At 40.0% G+C, this 26,918-nt stretch overlaps 1 protein-coding gene across 9 annotated transcripts in view; it reads right to left on the bottom strand.

Annotated features, from left to right (window-relative positions):
• The window catches only part of LINGO2 (leucine rich repeat and Ig domain containing 2), a 1,446,432-nt gene that overhangs the window by 36,903 nt on the left and 1,382,611 nt on the right, over positions 1-26,918 (bottom strand). The window lies entirely within an intron of this gene.

The following is a 26,918-nucleotide window of genomic DNA, read 5'->3' as shown; positions in this document are numbered from 1 at the left end:
CACTTAGTTCTCATCTTGTGTTTGATCTACAGACTCTGTGAGAACTGTAACTTTTCCTTCCTGCATGAAATTTTAAATTAGCGCTTGCTGTTATGTTCTGTGGGCTGTGGGGTCACTGTGGCCATCAGCTCCTGAAGCACAGGAATTTTATTTGAGAAGCGCCTTAATGAAGATTGCATCAGAGGTCAGGGTTTTGTTTCTGTTCATTTTCTACATGTTGGTGCCCTGTTCCCAAATGGGTGCCCTGATGCACAGTCTCCTCATAAACATATTACACATAGTTTATAATCAGGCTGCTGCCAAGAATCAGTTTTTTTTTTTTTTTTTTAAGAAAGGAAATGTATTTCAGGAGCTAATGTGTGAGGGATTTCCAGAAATGTGGGAAACAGTTCTCTAGTGAAAACACACACACACACACCCCTATTAAGTATCTCCTAATAAGCTGGTTCTATTCTGAGAAAACTATGTCCATTAGCCTAACTCCCCTGAAACCCAATGTGGTAGGTTCTATTTTCTTCCCATTTTACGCATGGCAAACTAATGCACAAAAAGGTTAAGTGACTTGCCTTACTTAGCTCACAAAGCTAGTAAGTAGCAAAACTGGGATATTAATACTAAGCAATCTAGCCAAAGATGATACCCTCAGTTGTCCCACTATCCTGGCTCAGAATTTTTCCTGCAAGCAAAGCTGGGCATCTCAGACCTAGCTTTGTGATCTTGAACAAGTTGCTTACATGATGTTCAGCCTCAGCTTCCTATCTGTAAACTGGCTAACAATAATGCCTACCCTTCATGATCATTCAGAGGAGTTAAAATAAGCATGTTTTGCAATCTGTAAAGTGCTACATACATGTCCTCCATCAATTATGGATACAGCACACAACACACCTGTGTCCTTCCTGCTTTGTTCTGTATTGCCCTGACTCCATCCCATAATGCACTGGGTGCATAAAAACACATAATACTTAAAGTGGTAATTTCTAATTAAATATGTCTAAGCAGACCTCCAAATATCTTCCTAAATCATGATGTTAACAATTAATTAGTGTCAGGATGCATCATTTTGTCACAGAGAAAATGGGGAAATAATGTTACAGCAGTGGGAACAAATTGTGCCATCTGGTTATGAAAAATACATGCAACTCAAAGTCCCGTAGATCTAAATGTTAACTCAAAAGAATATTAGTTAATATTAGAGATATTGCAGCTTCCCTGACGGCCCAGTAGTTAAGACTCCATACTCCCAATACAGGGGCATGGGTTGGATCCCAGCTTGGGAAACTTGGCTTGGTGCAGCCAAAAAAAAATAGAGATATTACCATCATAAAAGTAATAACATGGATTAGGACTGGTATTCTGTACCATTAGTGAGTGCATAGACTAGAAGTGCCTGTCAATCATTTGAAAGGGGGTGGGACTTTAACAGAACAGAGGTGCAATGAGGAAGTGAGATACCAAGTGGGTTAGGCATTGACTCTGGATTCAGAAGCGTAGGTACAAATCTTGCATCCATCCAAAAGCCACTGAGTGTTTATAGGCGCCAGGCCCTGTCAAGTAGGTACTAGAGACACAAAAGCACATAAAGACATGTTTTTTGCCTTTCTGAAACTCTCCGGCTCACCCACTGACCCATGTGCCCTTATCCCAGTCTTTCCATCTTACTAAGAAGAGTCCTGGTTTTCATATCAATACAAGGAAGCAAGTAGTAAGTAATCAGAAGTAAAGTTACCCTTTAGAGTTCGTACAATTAATTGGAATAAAACTTTAGATTTCTAATTCAGTGTTTTCTGCAACTGGATCTCATTATTTCTTCTGCACTTTGGAGCACCATTTGTTGTATTTCTTAAGTTTGGGTACGATATGCCAAGATACAAGTGATTAAGTTTTTTCATATTCTGCTATGGTTTACCTTTGATGGCTTATAGCCATTTCTTTTTCGCCCAAGATTAAACATGACTACTCTTTGAAAGGAATAGTTTAAAAAAAAGATAAGCCACAGACTGGATAATTTTTGCAACTCTATATCTGACAAAAGGCTTTAATTCAATTTTTAATGAACTGTAAGTGATTAATTTTTGAGTTTTCCCAGATTGTTTTCTGGGCTAACCACTCGTGGTGCCTGGTAAGGTCTACATTAGGGCCGACCCTTCTGTTCCCCTGAAAGATGTAGTCTTGGACAGTTCTTGGGCTGTACAATGGAGAAAAGATAGAAAAGCAGGCAGGAAAGAGGAGAATGAGGGGAAGAAAAAACATGAACTTTAAGTTCTCACTGGTTTGAGAAGCACAGTGGATTGGGAAGAACCTAAAAAGGGATTTTAAAATTTATTGCTAGGGGATTTCCTGTCCCCTTCATAATATTGAGTAATGCTAGTTTGAGTTGTTTTAAAATTTTTCTTGGTTGTGGGGACTGTGTTCATTTAAGCACAATATTACTCTGAAATTGATTTATGAGGGTCACAGGTTTATGAGCCTTGAACAGCTATTGCCTTCATCTTATTAGCAGTGGAAGGCTGCGTGTGGACCTTCCCAGCGCATCTCGAATGTGAGAGCCAACCAGGCTTTAATAGGTGAGCAATGAGCTGCAGCACATCCGCTGAAATCTACCAGGGGAAATGGTGTCAGGAAATGGAATCGAGTCTTTGGAACAATTGTCTTGTTAAGTACAAATGTTCCTACTTCAAAACTTCCTTCAAAGCTCTAAGGACAAGGAAAACACACAATTTCACTTTCATGCCACCTGGTGGTAGAAACTAACAGTTCATAGGCCTGCACTTGGGCTCTGGCTTAAGGTCTGGGAGGAGTATATAAAGAGCATTGCTTATTTCATATGTAGGAATTTTTCTCTCTCAATCCCCCTACCTGTATTAGGTCCCCCTCTGCTTTCCCCACCAATAGGCTGTTCTCTACGTAAGCTACAAGGATATATGTACAATGTGGGGAGTATAGCTGATCGTTTATAATAACGATCAATGGGATATAATCTTTAAAAATGGTGAATCACTGTGTTGTACACCTGAAACATAACACATTGCACATCAGTTATGCCTCAGTTTAAAAAAAGAAAGAGCATTGTTCTCTTCTGGGCTAAGGAGACAGAAATCCACTACAGGGCACTGACAAAATCTACATCATAGTTAATCCACTTTCTGTGCTTCTAGCTCTGAATTAGACACCATAGTTAACTCTTGCTCTAAAAGTCTACATTCTAAAAGTTGAGTAGGGTGAGGAAAATGGCATTAACTGAGAACTACTGCTTTATATGCATCCTCTATTTTTAAAATCCTTACCAGATTTTAGTACCATCACGTATGTGGTGATATGTGGTGGTATTAACAGTATTTCCATTTTACAAATGAGGAAAGACTCAGAGATCTTTAATGATCTGCTTAAGTTGAAATTATCATAGTAGACATTGGGGAGGAGCAGGGAATGGGCTATTTGGACTTTCTTGGTGGCCCAGTGGTAAAGAGTGTGCCTGCTAATGCAAAGGACATGGGTTTGGTCCCTGGTCCGGGAAGATCCCATATGCCACAGAGCAACTAAGCCCATGCATCAGAACTACTGAGCCCACGCTCCAGAGTCTGACAGTTGTAACTACTGAAGCCCATAAGCCCTAGAGCCTGAGCTCCGCAACGAGCAAAGACATCATAATGAGAAGCCCATGCACCGCAACTGAAGAGTAGCCACCACTTGCCGCAACTAGAGAAAGCCCACATGCAGCAACAAAGACCCAGCATAGCGAAAAACAAAAAAATTTAAAAATCTACTTCCCTTAAAAAAAGGAATGGGATATTTAATGATAGGGTAAAAGCTGTAAACAATGGTGTCTTCGAGGAGAGGCTTTTTTAAGCACTTGTGTTTAAAAAAAGAAATTAATTGTATGTACCTCTTGACTCTCTGAATTATTTTAGCTTGACAGTGTAGGAGTGATATAAATACACGAAAATGAGACAACACAACTGTTACGACATCCTTCTTTCCAAGTGAGGAGGGAGGTGTATCTATCAGTAGATTCTCATTTCTGAGGATGGGTGTCATAACACATCAGCTCTGTGCGTTCTGTATACACAACATGTGTTTATTTTTTCTCCCACTTCTTTTTGGTTCTGAATCTGCTTTTATGTGAACATGTGATCATTTTAGTTAGTCAAAATAATCATTCAAAATTTATAGTTGTGCAGGGTTCTGCTGTACACAATAGTGCCTGCACTCAACAGTATATTCCTGTGCACTTAAAAATATGTTCAGAGGGTAGATCTCAGGGGGTAAGTGTTCTTACCACAAAACAAAGAACAAAAGGACAGAAGGAAATGTATGGAGGTGATGGACATGTTTGTTACCTGGGTTGTGGTGATGGTAACACAAGTGGACATGTATGTCCTAACACTGTGTGTACATTAATCGTGTGAAGTTTTTTGCGTACTAGTTATATATACCTCAAGAAGGCTAGATGGATGGATGCATAAATTATTTTTCTCTCTAAACAATTGAGCAAGTCCATAGCAAGGTATCAGGCATGCAATTCACAGGATACATTTGACATGAAAAGTTATAATAATCCCAGTTTTTCCCTCTTGTTCTTATATATAGCCAAGCTATTGTAGTTTGATTCTGGAAGTCCTAGACTTGAATCCTGCCCTGAACAGTTAACTGTGCAATCTTTTAATCCATTAATGACGCCAACTCTCTGAGTTTCTGTTTCCTCATCTGTAAATTGAGGGTAATAATACTTAACTCTCAGGAGTGTCACTGCTATTAATTCATAAAACATGAGAAAACATTTAGCACAATGTAAGTAAGGTACATAGTAAAATATTTGTGTTTCCCAACTAGTGTTTTTTGTTATTATAATTTATGATTTTTATTATTTTACAACTATTGTATTGGTGAAAGAAAGTAGTCTATATATACAAAAGTATGAGTCACTCAGTCATGTCCGACTCTGTATGACCCCATGAATGTAGCCTGCCAGGCCCCTCTGTCCATGGGATTTCCCAGGCAGGGAATACTGGAGTGGGTTGCCATTCCCTTCTCCAGAGGATCTTCCTGACCCAGGGATCAAACCTGGTTCTCCTGCACTGCAGGCAGATTCTTTACTGTCTGTAATACAAAATATCCTCCCTATAGTTTTCCAACACCCCCCTGCATATTCCAGTAAACAGAGGGGAAGAAAAGTAGATAAGAGATCCAGTGCAAACAGAGTGTCCTGAGGTGACCACTGCAATGGTGAGAGGCTGCGAGGAGAGGAATTAAACATGTCCTTCTGTCATTTTGACTGACTGGGATCACAGATTTTCAATTCTCTCTCCAGCTTGAGAACCTTCTTCCCACTGGGGAAGTTTAGAACAGAGGAAAGATGATGCTATTCTCAGAAATTCCTCTCAGAAAAGGACTTGCATTTAGGGGAAAGTATTTTGCTGGGTGAGGCATTGAGATGCCTGGTTTGGCAGCATTACTCTGTGCAAACCCTGGGTTGCCACTGGATTCTGGAGGGAGAGAAGAAACAGACAGAGGGACAAGACAGAAGCCAGCCTGCTCTGACAGCTCCTAGTGATATCTTTCCTCTCACACAATCTTCAGTACATTCTCAAAAAAAAAAAAAAAAAAAAAAGGTGGGGGGAAGGAAGGAAGGAAAAAATCACCCCAAATCTAGAAATGATTGCCTGGGGCTTCCTGGTGGCACTAGTGGTAAAGAAAACACCTACCAATGTAGGAGACATAAGAGATGCGGGTCTGACCCCTGGGTTGGGAAGATCCCCTGGAAGAGGGTAAGGCAACCCACTCGTGTATGCTTGCCTGGAGAAGCCCCCAAAAACAAAAGGGCAGAAGAAAATGTGTGGAGGTGATGGACAGAGAGGCCTGGCAGGCTACGATCCAAGGGATCGCAAAGTGTACCATATGACTGAAGCGACTTAATACACACTCACATGCCTGGGGCAAAGGGGAAGAGTACTCTTGAAGTCAGCATCCAGGATTCATGGACAAGTGGAGAGGCAGGAGGAAGTAAGCCATTCACAGCCATTATGAGAGTCAGTTTCATAATCTCAGGCTATACATTGGCTGTTTGAGTACAATTTAACCAGAGTGCTTACAAGAGGTAGCTTCCTGGTTGCATTCATTCATTCAACAATATTTACTAGGGGCCTACAAAGAGCAGGAAGGCTGGGGTCATCTATGCCTCAAGAAACCAAGGAAAGAAGTACAGGCCTGACTCTGAATGCAGGGGAAAGGAGGGGAGGGAGGTGCAAGCTGATCACAGCTGGGGCAGCAAGGAGACTTCCTTGAGTACTATCTCCCCAGAGGCTCTAAAACCATTCTCCAGCTGATGTAGGTAGAATCATATATGCTAAAAATCAATCTCTTAAGACAGTATGTGATGTGATAATTTTTAAGTCCATGGTGAAAGGAGCTTGAGGATGGAGAGCATTGTAAAAAGGTGGAAAATGTGCGGCATTGGGTTACTGGAATGTTCTAGCATCTAAAAGGATGCCATGCCATACCATCTGTCGTATCCAACTCTTGCGACCCCATGGACTGTAGCCAGCCAGGCTTCTCCATTCATGGGATTTCCCAGGCAAGAATACTGGAGTGGGTTTCCATTTCCTTCTCCTGGGTATCTTCCCAACCCAGGGATTGAACCTGTGTCTCGGCATTGCAGACAGATTCTTTACTGCTGAGCCACCAGGGAAGCCCATACGAAGAGCTCAGAGTAGCAGTAGAGAGTGAGTGAAGTCCCTAGTCATGTCTGAGTCTTTGTGACACCATGGACTGTAGCCTGCCAGGCTCCTCCATCCATGGGATTTTCCAGGCAAGAGTACTGGAATGGGTTGCCATTTAGTATTTTGGCCATGTTGCATAGCATGTGGAATCTTAGTTCCCTAATCCAGGATAGAACCCACAAATTCTGCATTGGAAGCTCGAGTCTTAACCATTGGACCACCAGGATATTATCATGAAACTCTTTTTAAAACCAGGTTTACAAGGTTTATATTGTCATTTTTTCTGTTCCCTCTTCTATAGCTACACTAACTTTATTGATATTTTCGAATGTTGCCAGATCTTTCCCACCTTAAGACATTTGTAATCTCTTTCTTCTTCTGCCTGGAAAACTCTTTCCTAGATCTTTGCCTGGCTTGCTCCTTGACTAAGTTCAGGATTCCTATCAAGGGTCCATTCATTATCCTTTTCTCTCACCCTTATTTGTTGTTGTCCAGAGCCTCTCTCACTCCCTGGAAATGTATTATTTGTTCATTTATGATCATCTAGTTTCCCAGTGGACTGTAAGCTCCATTCAGGCAGAGACTCTATCTTATCCATTGCTTTGTCCTCAGAATATATGGTGTGTTTTCAGTAAGCACTTTAAATAACCTACTGAACGTGTGTGTGTGTGTGTGTGTACAGAAACTACAGAAGAAACTACACAATAAATGGAAGGTTCTGGCAAGCACTGGAGGATGGGATGCTTTGGGCAGGTATGAGGCACTCCAGAATGCCATCAACATCATTCACGTGGCAATTATACTCTCATTATGTGTTGCTGGAACCAAAGTCCCATGACCAGAACAAACGAACACAGATAACTGTGAGTTAAACACTGTTCTGCACTCTTTCATATATACTATCTCATTTAGTTCTCACCCCAACAAGACTGACCTTTTTTCCATCTAGGCCAGATGAAGAAGGAGAGACCTAAAAAGGTAAAATCACTTAACCAGATTCATTCAAGAAAGTGGTAAAGCCAGGATTTGAACCCAAGTTTTACAACTTTGAACCTATTGTTTTTCCTCCTATTGCTTCATTTTCCATTTGTTGACATATAGTTGACTTAATTCTATTAGTTTCAGGAGTACAACATAGTGATTCAATATTTTTATACATCACATACACCATGCAATGTTATTATATTATGGACGATATTCTCGTGTTGTTTTGGCATTGCTACCAAAGTTAGGAAAGCTCATTAGGATGAAAGAGGAGGAGAGAAAGAGAATGAAGAGGAATCCCAGCTTGAGAGGCTTCAACCCATTTCTGCATAAATCTACCCCTGTTGCTCCAGCATGTATTAAGTAGTCAGTCTTTTAAATGAATTGTTGATAAGGTTCATTTAGAAAATAGTACATGCATTCTCCCACTTTTACTGATGATGAAGAGGAAAAGTTAAAATTTTACATAACCTCCTGCTCGTTCTGCCTATGTAACTCAGCTTGCTCCTTGCAAAGTCTGGATCACATAGGTCATATTGTTTCAGAAAGTGGGGACTTAACAATACTAGTAACTGGAGCTTATCTCACTCGCCCTTGTCCTGCTGTTTGCAATTGCTAGCTCCTGCAAACCTACTTAATCATGCCTGTCCATGTAAAGGTCAGGCATCCCCCTTCCCGTCTTGACTGCTGTTCCCAAGCTCATGAAACCCCTTGGTTTAAACCAGCCTATTAGCAGCTAGTGTTACCCACTATAGTCTGTCTATAAAAACTCTGTAACCCCTTTGTCTGGGGCTCAGAGCTTGAAGTGTTAACTCCTCTGGGCCCGCCAATGTAATAAACCTGAGTTCTCCAACTCTTCGAGTGTGGTGTTTGGTTTCTTGATTACTGGTTTCTGCGACATTTCTGGAGGCCCCAGTGAGATTCCAACCATGCCGGTCCCCTGAGACGTCAGACTGGTGGCTTGGCCAGGCTGGAGAGAAGGAACCCTGAGACGAAGAGTCATGCCACCTGATGGTATTCTGGGTTCTCTTTCAGACCAGTGTTCTGACTTTCCAGACGGCCAAGCCCCGACTGGACTCATTGGAGGGACGGAACAACTCACCAGGAATGGCCACAGGATCAGGTAAGGCCACGGGGCTAGTCTCTAGTCAGGTCCTACCCCAACGGGTAGAAGAGACTGATCACCTCCTTGGAGCTCCCAGAAAGGGAGAATCATATAGGGAGAACTGGGGACTCAGGAGAAAGGAGGCATTGTGACTGATAACCTCCTTGGAGCTCCTGGGAAGGGAGCAACAGTTAAGGAGCCCTGGGGACTCTGGAGAAGGGAGGCGTTGTGATAGCCTCTGAATGACTGCGAGTGTGTAATTGCTGATTGAACAGAGTGAGAGAAATTTTTCTTTTTGGAACTGCAAAACCAATTCTTTTTGCATATGCAATTAAAAACAACTAGTTTGTTAAAAGGCCTGCCTAGGGAAAGGCTTGAAGTTAACCCTTTACATGTCCTTGAAATACACAGCCCACTTTGCCTGAGACCTCAGCTTTGGGCAAATTAGAACTTAAAGCAAAGGAAAAAAAAGAGGGGTCAAAAAGATTTTTAAATCTCAAAAAGAAAACTATAAGATCTCTGTCTCTATGTATGTATGTTTGCGTATGCCTTTTGTTTTTTCTGATAATATTGTTAAAGTTGTAAATAAGTTCTAATTTTATTGGCCTAAAAAAGTAACCGCTTACAAATCAAACAATTCCAAATACAAGAAAAATTAACCTAAATAAATTTCAGATTCATGTGAACTGGGAAATATTCAATATTAAGTATCTAGTATTAATGTTTGTTTGCTAATCTAGTAAGGAAAGTAGGATGTTGTTTTTAATAAAAAGAGGTGTAAAAATAAAATTACATTTTATAAAGGGAAAAGAAAGTAGGTCTGACCTACAGGTGGCTGTTACAAAAAGTTATTAGAAGGTTTGTGGAAAGTGACCCTGAAGAAAAAGTTTTGGTTAAGATGGACAAAGTTTAAAATAAATTAAGTTTACCTAAATGAGTTTAAAGTAAGTTGGTGTAAAAACTTAAATTCAATCTTTCTCTCTGTTAAGAGGTCATATTTTCTTCAGATGTTAAACTGCCTTTAATATTAGATTTAAGTTTCTTTACCTCTTAATTGATCTGTTCTATATTTACCTTTGAAATCTTTTGTTAACTTTGACTAAGTAAATAACTATTATCTCACAATGACTTATATGCTCCTACCTGATTGAGTGTTATAAATCCTTTTGGTATTTATCAACAAAACTTCCTAAATAACTTGACTTCTAGTTATCTTTAGGATGCTTCAGAGGGCCCCTGGAACATCCCAGAGAGCTGTTAAGCTACCTGGGTTCATTGGACATGTTGAATTACATGAGAAGTAGTGTTGAAGGGGTGAAAAATCTTTTCAGGTTATACTGTATGGTTGATGTTACTTATGTGAAATTCATATAGATCTGATATGCCCTGATAAAATATGGTCAATTATAATTCTAGTTATCATATTAAAGTGTTATGACCAAGTTTCTTTGTCAATTGCAATAGAATCAGATTTTAAACAGTCCTTCTATGGTTTTACTCTCATGCCTTTAGAAGAATATTGCTAGTTCTTCAATATTTATGGAAAAGACTTTCTAAGATTAAGCAGATAAACAAATTTTGTTATTAACAGTAAGCTGGTACCAGACTGGAATTTGGTCTTCTCTCTGTTTAGAGAACAAAGTTTTCTTAGAATGCAGCTTTTGATAACAGATTATGAGTTTGTCTTTAAGTGATTTATATTTGTTTTTAAAATCTTTTTGTTACTTTGGTAAAGTAAATAAAACATTATTTCAAATTATGGTACATGTAGACAAAGCTCATTTTGTTTCTACAAAAAAATAACCCCTCATGGTTAGACCTTTGTTATCCTGAAGTCCTTAAAACATGGCAATAGTCTGCTCCTAAATCAGGAAATTAAAAATGGATAAACAACAGCTAAAAATCAAAGAGCCAGGGCTATGGGAAATCCAAGACAGCTGCTTGGCTTTTCCTGGCTCCCTGACAGACCTCATTTTTTATTTGATGGGTTAAAGCCTTCCCTGGCTACAGTTTTAATGCCCTCACAATGAGTTCTCCAAAAAAAAAAAAAAAGAAGAAGAAAAAGAAAAAAATTATGTTTCACTGAATATTAAGTTCTAGTTTTGTTAATTAAGGTCTGTGCTTACTAAAACTCACTTCTGAGATAGTTCCTTATTATATTGCTGAAAGGTTTAATTAAGTTATTAAAAAGGACACTCTAAAATTGTTTCTAAAGCTTATCTCAGTAACCAATCTTTGGATAAAGGTCAGATGCTCCATGATGTATAACCAGGAGATTAACACTTGGCTATAATCATTTAACTGAGTCAGATGACCTGGGGTATACCGAGCTATACCCAATGAAAGTTCTTGACTTAAATTCTTGCTTATGACATTACTAATAACTGCTAGCTATATTATTTTCTATATAGTTTGTTTCAGAAGATTATTTCTTTCGTTACCAAATGTGTGACTGAGCCTGTGATAAAATGGTGATATGCAGTTCCATATGAGATCAATGATTGTAATAATGTATGGATGTGAGAGCTGGACTATAAAGAAAGCTGAGTGCTGAAGAATTGATGCTTTTGAACTCTGGTGTTGGAGAAGACTCTTGAGAGTCCCTTGGACTGCAAGGAGATCCAACCAGTCCATCCTAAAGGAGATCAGTCCTGGGTGTTCATTGGAAGGACTGATGTTGAAGCTGGAACTCCAATACTTTGGCCACCTGATGCAAAGAACTGACTCATTAGAAAAGATCCTGATGCTGGGAAAAATTGAAGGCAGCAGGAGAAGGGGATGACAGAGGATGAGATGGTTGGATGGCATCACCAACTCAATGGACATGAGTTTGAGTAAACTCCGGGAGTTGGTGATATACAGGGAGGCCTGGCGTGCTGCAGTCCATGGGGTTGCAAAGAGTCAGATATGACTGAGCGACTGAACTGAGCTGAACTGAACTCTAGATATGGGAAGAAGCAACAAGAGGAATTATTTTCCTGGACCAAGAGGCTAGTAAGACAGCTATGGTCCAGAGAGTTTTGCTACTTACAAGGCCTGGTGTAGTGACAGCATATGGAGTGGCCTGTCAATGGAATCTTTGTTAGACCTGGGAATGAGGCTTCCCAGCGCCGCGGGACACAATGACCATGAAATGCCCCCCAAACATGGTCAAATATGTGGCTATGAAGGGGCCCTACTGACTGAAAGTTGGCCTGTGCCAGCTGCCTCTACAAAGATTAAATCGTGACCGCTACAAGATGATGACCTTCAAGAACCCCTTGAAAGGAGTTGAGGGTAGAGACAAAAAATAAGGCACTCTGTGCTCTGGAAAAAAAACAGAAAAACAGGCCTTCGGATAGTCAGTTTTCAGGTAAAGATTTTTATGAGTCCAGATTCTTACTTTAAGTTCCGTTTTTCTTTTTCAAAGTGCTTATAGTAAGGAGCTCACCACATTGCCTAAGAAATTTGGTGAAGCAAAATGAACGAGTGGAAGAATTTCTGCTCATTGATGGTGTCTACCGCTTTCTCTACAGAGCTAAGAGGTGCTAATTCCTCCTCTCTGGGATGATTCACTTGCGGTTTTGGTCCTTCTACCTCAGAACAAGCAAATGGACGAGGTGACCTCGAAGGTTACCCCATACGCCCTCAAGATCTGTGCTCAGATGATAAATCAAAACAAAGATAGTGGAGGCTTTCATTTGGGCTCCTTTTCTCTGGCCACCATAATTAGTTCTGTCCTCTTAAGCCAGGCAGATGCCAGGTTTTGGAGCATTCTTATTTGTGGAATACTAGAGTTGGCTGCCCGTGAAAAAGATACAGACAGACAGAAAGGAGAAGACAAGATGAAGGGCAACTTTGAACACTTATGAACACAACTCAAATGTTGGTGATGCAAACACAATGATTATGTAACTTCATATTTCACAGCCTAGCTGTCTTTCCCACCTCACAGGAGGCCTATGCATTTCTGAAGGAAAAAATGGAGGAATATGGTTTTCTTTGTGTCAGAAGTCCCAGGAGCTATATGCATTATTCTGTCGCAAATAGACCATCATATTAGAATATTATGCATTGCGATGCCTGCCATGAGTCAGCTGAGCTGTCTTTCATTTCAAAAATGTGTTCTTGCTCCCCATCTTCTTTCACCTGTCTCTTGATTTTCACAAGATTTCAGCTATATTCATTTCGATATATGGCAAAACCAATACAATATTGTAAAGTTAAAAAATTAAAAAAAAAAAAAAAGAAAACCATACACTCATTTCCACTGCTTTCTCCAGCTAAACTCATATCTTGATTATGGGAAATCCCCACCCTGGATATTCAGATTCATTTCTATAACTTTTTTGCTTCTTTCAAGTTACTTGCAAAGGTGTGGTTGGCTGTGGCGCCAAGTAACTCCCCATCAGTTTGATGAATTTTGATTGACAAACATTCTTCCAGTCTTTTGCCCTAATCTATTACTGACAATGCTCTCATCTTTATACACTATCTCAAATCCTTATTTTTTTCCCTAAAATTTGAATCCCAATGAATCCCAAAGTGGGTGATATATATTTGAAAAAATAAGAAAGCATCCCAGCCACAGTAGCGGGGGTTATATAAATTATGATACACAGGCTCAAAGTCATATATGCACTTTCATTCATTTACTTTGTTGTTCAGTTGCTCAGTTATGCCAGACTATCTGCGACCCCATGGACTACATCACGCCAGGCTTCCCTGTCCTTCGCTATCTCCTAGAGTTTGCTCAAGGCCGTTTACTTAACAATTATTTATTGAATCTAGGTGCCAAACCCTGTACACATTGCTAGAGCAAAGGCAAAAGAAACTGTCTCTTGGTGGAAATAGTCTAGTAGATAGGGAAAAGCAGCAAGCAAGCAAGCAAAAAAAAAAAAAAAAAGGGTAGTAGTTATAAAATAACTACTACAGTAAGTGTTAAAATAGAAGTGAGACCAGACCTTGTAGTAACCAAAATACCCGTCAGCAGATGGATGGATAAAAAATATGGTACGTGTATACAATGGAATATTACTCAACCATAAAAAAGAACAAAGTAATGCTATTTGCAGCAACATGGATGGATCTACAGGTGATTATACTAAGTGAAATCAGTCAGGGAAAGACAAATATATGATATCACTCATGCACAATCTAATGTTTTAAAAAATGATACAAATGAACTTATTTACCAAACAGAAACAGATTGACAGATATCCAAAACAAATGCATGGTTACCAAAGGGGAAACGTGTCGGGCAGAGGGATAAATCAGGACCTTGGGATGAATGTAAACACAGTACTATATATAAGATGGATAACCAATAAGGAGATCAACCAGTCAATCCTAAGGGAAATCAACCCTGAATATTCGTTGGAAGGACGGATGCTAAAGCTGAAGCTCCAACACTTTGGCCACCCAATATGAAGAGCCAACTCATTGGAAAAGACCCTGATGCTGGGAGAGGTTGAGGGCAGATGGATAAGGGGGCAATAGAGGATGAGATGGTTGGATGGCATAACTGACTCAGTGGACGTGAGGCTGAGCAAACTCCGGGAGACAGTGAAGGACAGAGACGCCTGGCATGTTGCGGTCCATCGGGTTGCAAAGGGTCGGACATGACTTAGTGACTAAACAACAGCAACAGATGAGGTATAGCACAGGGAACGCTACTCCATGTTCTGTGATAACCTATATGAGAAAGGGGCTTCCCTGGTGGCTCAGACAGTAAAGAATCTGCCTGCAGTGCAGGGAGACCTGGGTTTGATCCCTGGGTCAGGAAGATCCCCTGGAGAAGGGAATGGCAACCCACTCCAGTATTCTTGCCTGGGAAATCCCATGGATAGAGGGGCCTTGGAGGCTACAGTCCATGGGGTCGCAAAGAGTTGGATAGGACTGAGTGATATTTTATCTTATCTGATAGGAGAGAAGAGTCTAAAAATGAATGGATATATGTATATGTATAACTGAATCATGTTGCTGTACCTCTGAAACTAGCAACATTTAAATCAACTATGCTCCAATAAAATTAAAATAAAAAAATAAAATATAGGTGAAAATAGTATGCTTTACAAGAATAGAGGAGGGAGCAATCAATTCAGTTAGAAAACTACAATGACTAGAAAACTAGGCATTATAGAAGCTCATGTAGCTCTAGGAAAGAGTTTAATGATATAATGTATAGTGAATAAATAAACTTGAATTAATGCTATGGACACACATATGGGTGAGTAGGGGAAGGTGAAGGCAATGAGGGAAGATGAAATCAGTGGGTTAAAGTGGTAGATTTCTAGTGGTAGGGTTATGTTTTGCTTTGCTTTCTCTTTAATTTTTTGTAATAAATGACAATTTGGTAGTGGTTTAGTCGCTAAGTCATGTCTGACCCTTGTGATCCTATGGAGTGTAGCCTGGTAGGCTCCTCTGTCCATGGGATTTCCCAGGCAAGAATATCGGAGTGGGTTGCCATTTCTTTCTCCAGGGGACCTTCCCAATCCAGGGATCGAGTCTGGGTTTCCTGCACTGCAGGCAGATTCTTTACCAACTGAGCTACCAGGGAATGGAGCCCTGTGTGAAGCATCGCTTTCTAAAATGGATCTTGTCTAAATAAGAGGTGGCACAAAAACAAATTCACAGACTTCCTGTAATAGGCATGTGAATCTGATATGTGGGTCCATCTTAGTGTCACTGAAAAGGCCCCATGTGAGAACTACAGCAACTATTTTCTCCTTATATTAGCTGGCGTATGTTGTCATTAGGCAGGAAGTCAGCTGTAGAATCAATAATTCTCTGGATAAAAGGCATTAACTGCTCAACCATGGTTAATGTGAGGGATTTAATGACTAATGTGATAAATTTATGGATGATGCTAATATTTGCCCAGTTTTCTGGAGGTAGGATTAGCATTTGAATTATAGTTTAATTTATATTAATATATATTTTTATGTATAATGCCATACATTTTATTTGATGATTTATTCCTCTTTTCTTGGGACAATTTAAAAGTATCCTAGGTTAGGAAATAGTTTGCTTTTTTGGTAGCTAGCATTTTGATCCAATCCTGGATTGTGGATCATTTGAGTATTATCCTTGGTTCCTCACGAATAATATGTTAATATTAACTCTGATTTCTTCCTGCTCAAATTGTACTATTTATTATTAAAAATCCATATCAAGCTGCACTCCAGTGAAATCTTTTCTGTCAACAACAAATTCTAAGTGGGAGCTCTTTTTCCTTATTTAATTCCTATTTCTTTAAATATAGGTTAATAATTAATTGTTTCTTAATATCTAAATATTTATATGTACTAGTCTTCACCACTATACCTAATTATAAATTTCTTAAGGTGAGGTAATTTTATTTCATATCACTTACCCTTAGTACCTAGCTTAGGGCTAAAAGAATATAAAGAGCTTAAAAATGCTTATTTTATTTAAAAAAAAGAGTGATTTATACTTTCATAACACACACATACATATCTATTACTTTCAGCTCTAGTGGACACAGCTTTCAAAAATCCTCTTGTATAGTGATATGTGCAATTGAACTTTTAATTTCCCAAAGTGGAATTTAATATCCACATACACACAACCGGCCAGATTCCTTGCAAAACCATCAGTTACTTCCAAAACATAGTGGTTCCTGCTGGTTTTATACTAAATTTTATCCTAGTCCAGGACAACTTGCTGCAACATCTATAACTGGGTGAACTACAGAGGCTACTCAAGGTCAAGCCTAATTATCCACATTTGCACCCACCTGTGTGCTGTGCTCAGAGACTCTTTGTGACCCCATAGACTCTAGTCCATCAGCCTTCCCTGTCCATGGAGTCTCCCAGGCAAGAATACTGGAGTGGATAACCATTTCTTTCTCCAGGGGAATCTTCCTGACCCAGGGATTGAACACATGTCTCCTGCATTGGCAGGCAGATTCTTTACCACTGCCCCATAGGGGAAGCCTGGCAGATGTGAAAGTCTTTAAGATGAGCATTTGTTCATTAATGGAGGGGCATGCTGTTCTCTGCAGAATTCGGCAAAACTCCAGCTGAAATATAAGGGTATTCATTTTAAAGTCAAGTTCCCAGGTCATTAAGCACTTTGAGAATCGATAGTCTCTGTAGTGGAGAAGGCAATGGCACCCCACTCCAGTATTCTTGCCTGGAAAATCCCATGGATGGAGGAGCCTGGTAGGCTGCCGTCCATGGGGTCACTGAGAGTCGGACATGACTGAGCAACTTCACTTTCACTTTTCACTTTCATGTGTTGGAGAAGGAAATGGCAACCCACTCCAGTGTTCTTGCCTGGAGAATCCCAGGGACGGGGGAGCCTGGTGGGCTGCCGTCTATGGGGTCGCACAGAGTCGGACACCACTGAAGCGACTTAGCAGCAGCAGCAGCAGTCTCTGTAGTAAGAGAGAATTTGCATCCAGGTGAGCTCCAATCTGGCTCTGTTCCTACAAGCTGTGTGACCTTTCGCAGTTCCCTTTCCCTTGTGGAGCCTCAGGTCATGCTCCTGCTCAGTCACTCAGTCTGTCAGACTGTTTGTGACCCTATGGACTATAACCTACCAGGCTCCTCTGTTCATGGATTTTTCCAAGCAAGAATACCAGAGTGGCTTGCCATTTCTTCTTCCAGGGGATCATCCCAACCCACGTCTTCTGTGTCTCCTGAATTGTAGATGGATTCTTTACTACTGAGCTATCAGGGAAGCCCCTGCAGAGCCTCAGACCCCTGCCTAGAACACAAAGTTGTTTTACTAATGGATCACTAAGTACTGTCTTTGCTCAGACTATGATTCACTATTACTTAGCTGAATACCTAGACCTAATTTTTATTGTGCACTTATTATGTGTGAGGCAATGCATTTTTATGGGTTTGCACTATGTATCAGGCTGAAACTGCGTTTAACCACAATGAAGATATATTTGCTAAAACATATGTGCTTGCCCTGTCTGAAAGCTACTGACCAGCCAGTATCTTGTTCTCTCTTCAAAATCTAAAATAAGTTGGATGCTCCTTTAATGCAGCCATTTTCCAGTCACTAAGCAAGTCATTCATCCTTAAACAGTGTTCAGTGGAGCAGCTGATACTCCTTCCAAAGGTTAGGTTTTAAAGGTGTTTATTCTAAGTGGATTTAAGAAAATGAGCTCACACAAGCTTTTTAAATTTTTTTTTCTGAAGTGGACATCAGTCTATGATTTAGTTGCTATTTAAAAAATTATAATGTGTTAGTTCTCTATGATACACTTTACTTGATACCCACTGTGGTAGCCTGTCTCCACGATGATAGCCATCAATACCTTTTGTCCCTGTACCCACTTCCCTTGAAAGGGAAGGTCTGCTCCTCTTCTTGCTTGAATCTGGGCTGGTTCATAACTACTCTGACCAACACAATGTAGAGCAAGTGGTGCCATGTGACTTCTGAGTCTAGGTCATATGAAGCTTTTCTACTTCCACCTGAGGCCTTTGGAATGCTCACTTCGGGGAGGCCAGCTGCCATGTAAGAAGCCCAGCCGCTCTTAGACCACAATGCTGTGGAGAAGCCCAAGCTAGCCTTGTGGAGAAGTTTCATGCAGAGATGACCAATCAGGTCTCCACTGGTCCAGCCAGTGCAGCCTGAGCACCAGTAAGGACGTCTTCAGACAACTCCACTTCAGCCAGAATCTGACTGCAAGTATACAAGGACTCAAGCGAGTACTGCCCAGCTGAGGCTAGAACTACCAATGCATGAGAGAGAAGAGTAAATTATTACTTTAAGCCACTACATCACTCTAGATAAATACAGTCAGCTCAAGAGACCATAGTGGATAGAAATGTATTCCTTACATGCCCTACATGCATTTGATTCTACTAGAGGGTTCAGATTAGGGGCAGCCCAGAATTTCCTCTTATTTTATTTTATTTTTTGTGCTAGTTAAATGTTGGTAGAGTAGAGCATCCAAGCACACTTCGAGTGCAGAATCAAGAGTCAAAAGGTCTATGGAGACCAAACTCAAATATACCGAGAGAAAGAAAGACATTGTGTCTGGGACCTCAGGTTCCAAATTAGTGCATGTGGCTGGAAATTAAGCGAACAAAATACCAAGACAGAGAATCTAAAATGGATTAGGAAGGCCATTAACCAGAAGTCATAAACCTCATAAACTAGCATGGAAGAATGCCTGGATGAGAGGATGATGGAAGAGAGAAAGCAATTATGCTTTGTGTGTAGGTAGAACCCCTTAGGTAACTGACAATCTGAGTTCACAGGCCCCTTCAGCTTAATTGCAGTGTCTAATTGTGAGAGTGTGTGCATGTACATATGTGGGGGTGTGAGAGACCTGAAAAGGAAGAAACTCATTGGGCTTTCTGCCCTGGAAGCAATAGATTTATGGGTGAGTGATTAGTTTCCTCTGGTGTCTCCCTGGAAGAGACTGCCATACAGGCTGCTGGGATGCCCTGCTAGGAGTCTTTGTCTGAAATCTTGAGAAGTCAGTGGACGTGATAATGGATATCTTTAAGTCTAATAAAAGAGGGACTGTCCTAAGGAATGTTAGAGCATGAGAAAAGATACTGATTCCTAGGATTTGAGAACGGTCAGACACATGTTATTTAACACAGCTCTAAAGGAAAATGTACACAGAGTGGGCAGAATGGATTTTAAATGATAAACTTCTCCTCTCAATAGGAGATCCTCTATGGGCGTGCATGTGTACTAAGTCACTTCAGTCGTATCTGACTCTCTGGGACCCCATAGACCGTAGCCCACCAGGCTCTTCTGTCCATGGGATTCTCCAGGCAAGAAGACTGGAATGGGTTTCCATTTCCTTCTCCAGCAGATCCTTTATAGGTGATATCAAATAATTGTTACGCTGCTTGAAATGAGCTTTTGAGAGGACTGTTTTCCAGAACTTCTTTCTTAGATATATAACAATGATGTGATATTGATTTTAGATACTTAACAGGATAAGCTCAGTGAAAAGACCAGGCATGAACCAAGGAGAGCCTGAACACCACCGTTCACTGAAGAAGTGCTCTGGAGGGGTATTATGGCCTGAGAGGTAGGGCAGAATGGCATTATTCCAAAAGTAACATGTAAGTTTCCTTTCTAACTTGTAATAGGTTTTTATCTCAAATGGCATTATAAAGAATCATTAGTTTTATTGAGCAGCCTTCAGTAAACAGTCTGTACATATTATGGAGCCAAACAGTGGTATTAATAGGCCTAAAAGAAGAAGAAAGAGAATGAAGATTTGGTGTTAGCTTCCTTTTGGCTCCTTCATTATAAATTTAACAAATCTGAGTCAGTGGGGTTCAAGCAAATGCCTTAATAACAATATTGTGGAAAATCTTTTCTTGAGACATGGGACTTTTGGATGGTTCTTTGTTTATCATATGGCTAACTGGATTTGCTAGAATACAGCTTCTGCATTCTTGACACCCTATTCAATCAGTCAAGCGTCTATTGAGTACCACCTGAAAGCCTAGTACTTTAAGTGCCATAAAGCAATAGTTCTGAGATTAGTAGAATTGGTAGAATTCTGTAAGTCGTGAGTATGAGTGTGAAAGTCACTCATTCGTGTCGGGCTCTTTGCAACCCCACGGACTACACAGTCCATGGAATTCTCCAGGCCAGAATACTGGAGTGGGTAGCCTTTCCCTTCTCCAGGGGATCTTCCCAACCCAGGGATTGAACCCAGGTCTCTCGCATTGCAGATGGATTCTTCACCAGCTGAGCCACAGGGAAGCCCCCAAAGTAGGGAAACTATCATTAAAGTTGACAAGTGTTTTTATTTGCCGAGAAAGCAGATATAAAACAACTGCTACCTGTCCTCATAATTATTCTTCACTGCAGCCTGGAAGGAACTTTACTCAGACTCTCAAGTAGAAGTCACCGTACTATGTAGTACCTAAAATTCATATAAAACATATTCCCACCTGCCTAATCATTTTCTCCTGATGTGTCAGCTTAATTCTCAATTGGACAGTGACTGAAGCTGATGTCCCCTGCAAGACAGTACCAAATGACTTTCCTAAGATATTTTAGATTGATCATTACACAGCAATTCAGTCTTTAATTCTAGACTGTAACCGTCAATGTATGTTTACACAATTTTATAGAAAGTTTCTTAATCTACTATGTAAGGTTTTCAATAAAAAAATAAAAATAAAAAAACATAGAACCCTTTGTCAGTTGAAATCTTATTTAGGAAGGCCCGCCTCTGAAATATATCAAAGTGAGCTGTCTGAAACAGACCGCTAGATTCCCCTCCCCATCTTCCCAAGGCCATAGGAGCACCTCCACATAACTCCCAGGACCACACAGAGCAGTTGTGAACAGTTACTAATCTAAGAGAGCTAGAGATTCGTAGAACGTCTAGGTCAGAAGATCTCTTAGAGATGATCACAAATGACAGAATGCTAAATGAGGTGAGACAGAGAAAAGCAAATATTGTATGATATTACTTTTAGGTGGAATCTGTAAAAGGGTACAAATGAACTTGTCTACAAAATTGAAGTAGAAAATATAGATAAAACAAACTTGTGGTTACTGGAGGGAAGGGGAGAAGGGATAATACTGGGAGACTGGGATTGACATGTACACGCTACTATATACAAAACAGATCATTAATAAGGGCCTATTGTATACCACTGGGAATTCTACTCAGTATTCAATAGTGGCCTATATGGGAAAGAATCTAAAGAAACGTGGTCATACGCATATGCATAACTAATTGACTTTGCTGTACACCCGAGACTAACACCACATTGTAAAGCAACTGTACTCCAACTACTTTTTTAAAAAATGACAGAATAGCAGAGCAATAAGAGTTTTGGAGCTCAACTGGTTTGCCCCCCTCCATTCACAAATAACAAAACTGAGGCCCAGAAAGTTTGCAAAATCCCAGGACCCTTCACCATCCACGCCACCAGTGTCACGCACATTGCTACTTAGTGGCAGACACAGGGTTAAAAATTAGGACTGTTGCTCTATGTCAAACATTCTTATTTGCAACTCTTTTGGAGGCACTATGTACAGGGAAAGTGGTAGGATCATTTGGAAAGGAATTATTTAAAGTAGAGACACGATCTAGCCAAGAAGAGGAAGTTTGAGACAGGCAGAACAAGAATGGATAAATGGATCCTATACCTTACTAGTTCGTCTTACGGACAAAACAGGGAGCAATTGAATCACTGTCTATAAGAGGCTTCCAATTTATTTAGATAAAAAAGAGGTTAAAAAAAGAATCTCTATGACTTCTGTAAATGTTCTGAGAAGACTGATCCAAGTGATAAGAAGTTTACAAAAATATTGATTGATAAATTGAAAGTTACACAAATGAGTGACAAAAAATTGCTGCTCCATAATCACAGAGGTTACAGATGAAAGTTAGACCCTCAGCCAACAACAATCGCACTTATAAAAGCTTGTTTACTTTCCCTAGTAAAATTTTCATACACTTTGGGAGCGGGTGCTCGTTGCTTTGCAGGATACAGAGCTGAGCTGGGGCACAGCTGGCCCATCCATCAGATTGAATATTACAGTGTGAGCACCACCAACATGGGCAACCCATGAACACAGATAAATCATTCTTGGGAGCGTGTGGTATAGGCAGCTGGATGTACCAATATTGTTTTTTATCCAACTTGAACTCACAGAGCTCAGTACATGTAAATTCTCTCTTCCCTATCCTCCCTTCATTCCTTTTCTTTTTCTTTCATAATTCAACTTATTTCAACATATGAGAAATAAGTTGTATATGTGTGTTTAGATTAACTAGATAGAAACTCCATATTTCCCCCTAATCTTTAGTAACCATTTGGATTCATATTTCTATCACATTTAAGAGAATGGCATACTCATGTCTATAAAAGTCATCCATTAGCAAACAGTTCTAATCTAGAAAGCACAACTGAGAAAGCGGAAATGGACTTTCTAACTGTGCCAATTCATTTATTTTTCTTCTGTTAAAACCCACTAACACAACACTGTAAAGCAATTATACTCCATTAAAAAAACACTATATTAAGGGGAATTTTTCAAAGAGGAAAAAATTCCTTCTCATCTTTGCATTAGAACTGCTCGCATTTGTCCATGTTTGCATTCAGTCTGTGTTTACATTCTTAGGTATTTCTAAAATAATTGAAATCTTGATGTGTCATATAATTTTGCTTTCTATTTTGATCACTTTGCATAATGTAAGCATCTGTCTATGTGGCTACCTAGTCTCCTTATCAGGGTAAACAAAGCCAGCACATGTGATGGGGAGGTAGAAGGACATGAAAACTAGTAATCTTGGTTGGAACCAAGATTCTTTGAATCTCACTATATCAAACACTGGACTTCCTTGGTAACTCAGTAATACGGATCTGCCTGCCAATGCAGGAAACATGGGTTTTATCCCTGGGTCAGGAAGATTCCCTGGAGAAGGAAATGGCAACCCACTCCAGAATTCTTGCTGGGAGAATCCCATGGACAGAGGAGCCTGGTGGGCCACAGTCCATGGGGTTGCAAAGAGTAGGGCATGACTTTGTGACTAAACAACAAAACTACAACATATCAAACAGTGAGGAAATGCAAATGTTGCTGATTTCAAACTTTTTTTTTAAATTGCCCACCTGAATAAAGGGAGAATTTGAGCCCATTACATGGGTAATTTAACCAAAATGTAATGTTTTCTTTTAAAGGAAAATGACTGCATTAACCGTCAGTTTGAGAAATACAACTTGTATGATATCCCTCTTAGAATACTGGAATCACTTGCTTTTTATTAACCTAGCTTTTTGATACAGTGCATTGTTTTTAAAAATGAAGCACTAACCTAATCCTCTTTAAATCACTTCCTATGATGGGTTCTTGAAACCTTTGTGTTGTTTTATATACTTTAAAATGCCAGACAGAGTTAAAGGGTATTATTTAAATACAGCATATTTGTGAATAGACAAATGTCGATTCATTTCTTAAGGGTAGGGATTTTTGTCTGGTTCATTTCTCTTGTCTTCACAATTTCCAGCACAAGGATATACAAATAGTATATGATCCATAAAAGTTCACTGAACTAAATTGATCTTAGCTTCAAAATAATCAGTTACCAGGAGACATATCTACCTGATAAAACTAAGCCTATTTGCAACCTAAGTTTTCAGGAGTCATTTAGGGCATGCGCCATTCAGCTTCATTGGTGGAAATATATACACTCAAATCTGAAAAATCTATTACCTTGAGTAATTTTGCCATTTCAGTCACGGATTAAATCAATTAACTGATTTCTGACTCCACAAGGATTTGGATCACTTGGCCTTTTATATTCTGTCACTTTGTTTAAATTCAGTTTGAGTTTCTGCATATTCGTTTACTTTATAGAGAGTGTATATTATATAATACCCAGTTCAGAAAAGAATTCCAAATTAAACCCAGGGCCCTGATGTATCCCCTCAGAGGACTGACTTCCTCATAACTCCATCACCATCTGTTTTCGTATATTTGTGTGGTTACCTGATTATAGCATCTTCCCCTGAGTCTGTGATGGCCATGGGAGCAGGCGCTTCATTCTTGTGTATTATTTTATCCCTAGAGTTTGGTACAGTCTCTGGTCCATGGTGCATATTCAAGAAAGGCAGTTGAACAGATTACTGAAATCCAAAGGAAAGCAGAATTGGAGCTGAGTTTTGAAGACAGGTGAAAGAACTGAGACACCAGCAGGATGAGGAAAGGACACCAGGTAGGATGATGGCTTGCACTGGGGTTCAGGTAGGGGTAGAAAGATTAGGGGTGATCCCTAAGGAATCATGCTTAATCATCAGGGGCCTCTGAGTCTTAGGACCAGGTATGTACATACCAGGAGTTCTTTCTGAAAACAGGTTGGGGTTTTTATCTGACTTGATTTCTGAAACCATCAAGAAGTCCAAAAATACTGAGTAGGCATGGATACGGGAGGCTTGTGTTCTTAGACACAGGCAGTTAGGCTGTCTTTGCCGTGTAAGAGCGAATTTCCGTGATGCACACAAATAGGCAGTGTTTCTGAAAGTGGCCAGTTACTGGGTGCTGTGGTTCCCTCCCCTGGAAAAAGAAAAAGTTTAACCATTTGCCCAATAGCACAAGGGACTTCCCTGGCTCGTAAAGCCACTGTGGCTCTGCCTGCAATGCGTGAGACTCAGGTTCAATCCCTGGCTCAGGAAGATCCCCTGGAGAAGGGAATGGCTACCCACTCCAGTATTCTTGCCTGGAGAATTCCATGACAGATGACCTGGTGGGCTACAGTCCATGGGGTCACAAGAGTTGAACATGACTGAGCCACTAACACTTTCACTTTTCAATAGCATGACTTCCACCTGGGTAAATTTTTTCACTTTCCCAAAAGTAAAAACCTAAGATCATACAAATTCAATAGTCAGTAAGATAGGCAGGTAAGGCATTTCCCACTGGTTTATAAAGTTCTGTGTCCACCATGGACATATTAGATGTTTGGAAAATATGTAGCCATTTCAACCTAAGGCAATTTGATTGCTGTGCTTTTTAATCCTGGCCTGGTGAGGGAATAATCATATCCTGTGCTTCTCAACTTCTCTGAGGTGATGTCAGAACAAATGGAAGGTTCTAGAATGTTCCTCAGGTCCTCCTTTATCTTCTCTCTCCCTTTCTCTTGCAATTCTGTATTCCATCTCCTTTATTACCCAGAGTTTTTATCTGTTTCACCATATGTCCTTGGATATGTGATATCCAGTGTCCCAAATTTGTGTACTTATTTTGTACATAGGAAGTTCAGTATTTACTTCTTCCCAAAGTTTTATTTAAAGAAGGTGTGTATTTGGTTGCTCAGTTGTGTCCTTCTCGGTGACCCCATGGACTGTAGCTCACCAGGTTCCTCTGTCTATGGATTTCTCCAGGCAAGAACACTGAAGCCAGTTGCCATTTCCTTCTCCAGGGAGTCTTCCCTACCGTAAGTCTGCTGCGTTGCAGGTGGATACATTACCACTAGCACCACCTAGGAAGTCCTCCAAGACTGTGGCTGCTCCCAAGTGTCCCACTGGGTTGTAGGCCTGTATACTTTGCATGTGTTATGTTTGGGTGATTTTTATCTGAGATTCTCTTCAGCTACTGAGGAGAGTAAAATGACAGCAAGTTGGATATATTTTGAATACCTTATTTTTGATATATTTTTAATACATCATCTTTTATTTTGATTGTAGCTTTGACAGAAATACATTTTGTAAATCCCCACCTCTCCAGGGAAGACAAGTCAAAAAAGAGGAAAACACATCTTGAAAAAGCATCCAAAATGCATAGACGGCCTTATCATTCTGAGACGGCCAGTCCAGCCCACTACTCCTTCTTTGTCAGATTTCTGTTAAAGCTATTAAGAATGGATTCAGTGGACTTCACTTCCTGTCTGTCTTCCTAGAGATGTAAACTCCGGTAGCATCAGAACCATATGAATAGGGACTACATGTACTGATAAGCAATCATCACTGGGGTTAAAAAGAAAAAAGGATGATAAGGTCTAGGACTATCTCGGGCAAAGACATTAAGATTTATTTCCAGTGTTATCTGGAGAGTTTTGCTAGCCATGCAAAGCTTCTTCTGGGAGAGTAAAGGGAGGCGAAAAGCATAAGGACAGATTATATTCTTTGCAAACATTTATTAATCAAAACAGGAAACTGATTGCACAATTGAAACACAGTCACAGAATCAATTTTAAATGGGGGGAAAAGGCACAGAAAACATGGACCTTTTGAGAATTAAAAGGAAGAAATTCTTACCTAAGATTAAAAAAATAATCTTTACCAGAGATCAAAATAAAGAGAGGCTATGAAAGAGAGGAATTGTGAGGAGATTGCTTTTACAAATGATTTGGGATTGAAATAATTTATACGGCTTATAGTCTGCCATTGAACGCCGAGATGAAAAATTTATAGAACTGTAGAAAATGGGCTGCATTAGATCAGAAGTCTAAAAAATAGAACATAAGCTCAACTCCAGGCCCAGTGAGATTTCAGTTTTATTAGAAAATACAAGTTGTCCATGAAATGCAATTTTAATCATGAAATTGATGATGTATCTGAATGCCAACAGATCCTTCTAATGACAGTCTCTTTTGCCCCAGTAGGTCTACACTGATTTCTCAAAGATGAAAACTCTCTTAGGGAACATTG

This window comes from Bos grunniens, chromosome 8, assembly GCF_055505025.1.
Source record: "Bos grunniens cultivar Pamir isolate PY7600 chromosome 8, Bosgru_T2T1.0, whole genome shotgun sequence".
Taxonomy (NCBI): Eukaryota; Metazoa; Chordata; class Mammalia; order Artiodactyla; family Bovidae; genus Bos; species Bos grunniens.
Note: the sequence above shows the minus strand (reverse complement) of the source record. Positions and strands in the feature narration are given on the sequence as shown.